General features: G+C 38.6%; 1 protein-coding gene and 1 long non-coding RNA gene across 4 annotated transcripts in view; one reads left to right on the forward strand and one right to left on the reverse strand.

Moving 5' to 3' along the window:
- Nucleotides 1-4,805, reverse strand: part of LOC106880220 (ELKS/Rab6-interacting/CAST family member 1) — a 301,414-nt gene that overhangs the window by 281,138 nt on the left and 15,471 nt on the right. The window lies entirely within an intron of this gene.
- The window catches only part of LOC128250667 (uncharacterized), a 2,129-nt gene continuing 1,894 nt past the window's right edge, over nucleotides 4,571-4,805 (forward strand). Inside the window, exon 1 of the long non-coding RNA XR_008266676.1 lies at nucleotides 4,571-4,788. This is a non-coding gene — a long non-coding RNA (uncharacterized LOC128250667). The remainder of the gene's footprint in view (nucleotides 4,789-4,805) is intronic.

The raw sequence follows: 4,805 nt of genomic DNA on the forward strand, positions 1-4,805 counted from the left end.
CTTTTGAGCGTTGGGCCTCACGGAGGCAAAGTGGCTGAGTTCCTTTTGAGCGTTGGGCCTCACGGAGGCAAAGTGGCTGAGTTCCTTTTGAGCGTTGGGCCTCACGGAGGCAATGACTGAGACTTTTGGCATTATGTCATGCTTCTGAAGACCCATCAAGCCAAGCAAAATTGCAGTTGTGGCACATACCAATGTCGTCCAAATTGGCACATAAACTCACCTTAGTGTCACGCAAATGGCATTTAAAGCACCCATTACACTCTCAGAGTGGTTGGCCTTAGGAAGGGTATCCAACCATAGAAAACCATGCCAAATCAGACTGGAGTCTGGTGCAACCTTCCAGCCCAGTCAAACCATCCAACCCATGCCAGCATGGACAACGGACATTAAATGATGATGATGATGATTTCTTTCAGTTTCTGTCTACCAAATTCACTCACAAGGCTTTGGTTAGCTCAAGGCTATTGCAGAAGACACTTACTTGAGGTACCATGCAGTGGGACTGAACCTCGAACCATGTAGTTGGGAAACAAGCATCTTATCAAATAGCCATGCCTGTGCCTATATGAAGCCTCTTTTTTTACTTCTCAAGTGAAGTGTATCACTAATTTTTTGTTTGATCTCTAGTATGCCACAAAGTCAAAAAGATTGAGATCCACTAATATAAACCAACCCTTTAACATTTATCTGTCAAATGTAATGCTTATTTATTCACATTGTTTTGAAGCTATCATGCATTATCTTGTGGCTTTGAGGTTTTGATGGTGTGATTGTTTATTTTTAGAATGACATTGTAGGGAAGTGTGGAAGGTTGGTTCTGGCCAATGTGAACATAAAACAGGTAGAACATTTGGGCTGGATATGGCCGGTTTAAATGCTAAAGAGTTAAAAGAGAAGAAAACTGATAACTAATCTCTTTGACAATTGCTGAGAATGGTGAGAAGGAGAGAGAATGCATAAGGGTGGAATTGAGAATTTATTAATGCTAATGATCACATAGCGAAGGTGAGTGACCTAGTAGTTAGGGTGTTGCATTCATGATTACAAGATTATGGTTTTGATTCCTAGACTGGGTAGTACATTGTATTCATGAGCAAAACACTTGCCATTTCATCTTGCTCCAGTCCACTCAGCTGTAAACGAGTAACCCTGCAACAGTATGCCATTCAGGAGGAAATATTATCTCAGTTACTCCCAAGTGTGGGGTCTTTGCTTTGCAAGTTACTTGGTAACCTCACTGATGCTGGAGCCACATAAAAAGCCCCCAGTACCCTCTGTAAAGTGGTTGGCATTAGGAAAAGCATCCAGCCATAGAAACCATGCCAAAGAGTTTGGCACAGTCTTTCTGGTTTGCCAGCTCCTGTCAAACCATCCAACCCATGCCAGCATAGAGATTGGACATTAAATGATAATGATCACAATATTGTATACATACAGACATTTGCGTAATATGAAACAGATTGGTGAAAGTGTGTGGCTTAGGATTTAATGCTATTCCTGTCTACTCAGCTGAAATGAGTACAAGCTGAGCACTGGCCTAACCATATCTCTCTCTAGCTGTCACATCCTGAATATTATACTGAATCGACAGTGAAAGGGCAAAGAGAGACATTCTATGTCTACAAAGACACTTGAAACAATAAAAGCATGGTACATATTACCAAATCATATTTGCTTGAGAGTTATGGCTGTAAAATTGGTTGATTATTTGTATAACTTAAAACATGCAGCTCATTAGCTGCCATCTTAAAAAGCAAGGAAAGATTTTGTTCAGGAAGATTAGACTGCCAGAGTGAACATGTCAAATGAGTCATCATCTCAGTCACACAGCTTGCATGGATTCACATGACTCTCTGACACTACCCTACCCACTGTTTCTGAGAGGGTTGCACGGACAGAATCCTCAGGCTTGAGTCATAGTGAATCTTTCATTAGTTGATTACACAACCATGGTGAAAGTGGATGTGTTACAGTTACTCTCTTTATAGAGCTTGGTGATCCTGACCACTGATCTTCTAGGATTCCTCTGCTCAGCATCAATATAAGAAGTATCATCGGCTCAGTTGAGCTCTTCTGCTGCAATCCTATGATTTCCCCATATCCCTGGCAGGGTGGCTGAATGGGTGCTATGCTTGCCAAAGGGTAGCCCATAACTTATGCAGGGTACGGTCATCAATTCGTGAGGTATTTTCAAAATACCTGCATATTCATGTCGAATGATTATACAGGATCAACAGAGTACATTAAAGAAAGATCAGTTTACTACAGAGAAGGTCAACTGACTACATTATAAGATGACTTATTCAAAATTAACAGAACATGTCGAAGGCCACTACAGACAGACGACTACACAGAAACAGATCAGGCAGTGACAGTGAACTGATCAAATGACTCCACAGAATCAACATTGCTACAGTGAACAAGTGTCTGTAGAGAATCAACAGAATCTGTGGAAGAAGAAAGATCAGGCAGCTACAGTGAATAGGTCAAGTAACTGACTAGATAGAATCATCAAAGAGAATTAGTCGATATCTGAGGAAATATACAATATATGGTGAAATATAATGGAGGAACAATTCTAATGGCTTTCATAAAAAGAAAAATCAGCCTGATATAGTGAACAGGTCAAGTGACTACAACAAAATTAACAGCATCTGTTGAAGAAGAAAGACCAGGTCGCTACAGTGAACAAGTCAAGTGACTACTCAGAATCTACAAAGACATCAACAACAACAACTCTAACCATTTTATGAGTCAATATCTTGGGAAATGCATCATAAATGGTGAAACATAATTTAGGAACAATTCTGATGATTTTCATAAAAGAATGTGCGTGTGTGTGTGTGTGTGTGTGTATTGCAAATCGATAACAACCATTGGCTTTGAAATAATTTTGCCAATTAGATAAATATCTATCAGGCCAGTCAATAAAACCAATTTTATCGAGTTTGAATGGTTTACAGAGATCTGTTCTGTCTGTGTGCCTGTTAAAGAGCCAAACAGATGTTTTACATTACATATGGGTACAGGTATGGCTGTCATCATCATCATCATCTGGCTGTGTGGGCAAGAAGTTTGCTTCACAACACTATGGTTCCAGATTCCATTTCACTACACAACATATTGGGTAGGGGATGTATTTAAATAAATCAGCTACAGTATGTTACTGGTAGTTATTTCATCAACACTGAAGGAACAAAAAGTATAATAGGCAACAGTAATAGAATTTGATTTTAAAAATCTCTATAAACTGTAAATATCTTTTAAAGGTATTTTAGGCTAACATTTGTCAAGAATAATTTTTCCTATATTGACATCAGAAAACTTTTTATATTCGTTTTTCTATGTTGATATGGGCTGTTCCAGTGAACTGTCTAGTCACTTGTCACTCTTTTGCCATCCGATGCACACAACAGAAAAATGCGACAATCATCGTTTTTGTTTGTTTTTGTTATGGCTGCATACCCTTCCTATCGCCAACCACTTTACAAGATAGATTACGCGTGTTGAATCGTGATTAAAATGTCCGCTTCCACCCTAGCACAAACCAAAAATTCTTTTAGCAAGGGAGAGGGCAATATTACTAGACCAATCCGTCACAGGACCTTATTCAGAAATGTCAGAATGCTCCACAGTAGTAACGACTGCTTTTTTTACTCATTAAAAAAAGACCATAATCTGAAATGTGGGATTTTGTCCCCAAACCTCACAGCAACCAAACTTAACGATCTCTTCTAATTCTTGGATAGTAAAACCATTGTTATCGATACCCACATTCACCAGTTTCCTCTTGTTACATAGATTTTAACCTCAGTATATTACTAGTTACATATTTTAAAGAGTCAAAAGGAATTTTATCCAAGAAAAAGGAATACCGAAACTAAATAAAGGTATTTCCATCCGACGTGTCTTTCTTTCCTCCCCACGGTCCTCCATATATTAATAATTATTAGTAAATACGGCTTTCACTTAATCACAATATCTTTAAATTTATAATAAAAGGGGGAAACTGTATGATGGGCAAGCCTTTCTCAAGGGCATGTGTGTGTGTAAACGCTCTAAAACTTTTCAATTGATCCTTTTCCTCCTACTTAAGAAGCCACTTCACCCTTTCATATCAAATAAAAAATACGGGCAAGTGCCTTCTTCATTTATATTAAAGCTGCAGCTGTGAAAATAAGCCTTCACAAAACCTATTATCTTAACTTTTGTTAGTACGAAGACGATGTGGAGTAGAAAGGATATATATATATATATATATATATATATACACGCACACACACTTTTTACAGTAATCTGGGTAGGTGGTCTGCAACCATCGCTCCTCCACCGAGCACATTGTCTAGCACATTATATTTACGAACTTTTAAAATATATACAAATGGTTGTGTCGGTGAAATAACTGTCCTTACCCTTTCTTTGCTCGTATCATCACCAATGACATTTGTTACAACCTCGTGTGAGTAAATAAGAGAGAGAGAGAGAGAGAGAGAGAGAGAGAGAGAGAGAGAGGGGGGGAGAGTCAAAATGTCACTAAATTTATAATTCACACGAGTTGTTTTGAGAAAATTTATAAAACTTCACATGTTCACACCAATCCACCACAACAGAGCCAACAAGGAGAGCATTTAAGCGTTCACTCGCTATGCTAGAATAGTAGCTATGTCTTGCTTAAATAACAGGATGACATAACACATTCAATAGGTGCTCTTAGGTACCAGACGACTGGGGAGGAGAACAGGATGGTCACCATCAGAAAAACTTATGATCAACAATCAGCTCGTTCAGGTCTGACCTGAAACTAA

This window comes from Octopus bimaculoides, chromosome 24, assembly GCF_001194135.2.
Source record: "Octopus bimaculoides isolate UCB-OBI-ISO-001 chromosome 24, ASM119413v2, whole genome shotgun sequence".
NCBI lineage: Eukaryota > Metazoa > Mollusca > Cephalopoda > Octopoda > Octopodidae > Octopus > Octopus bimaculoides.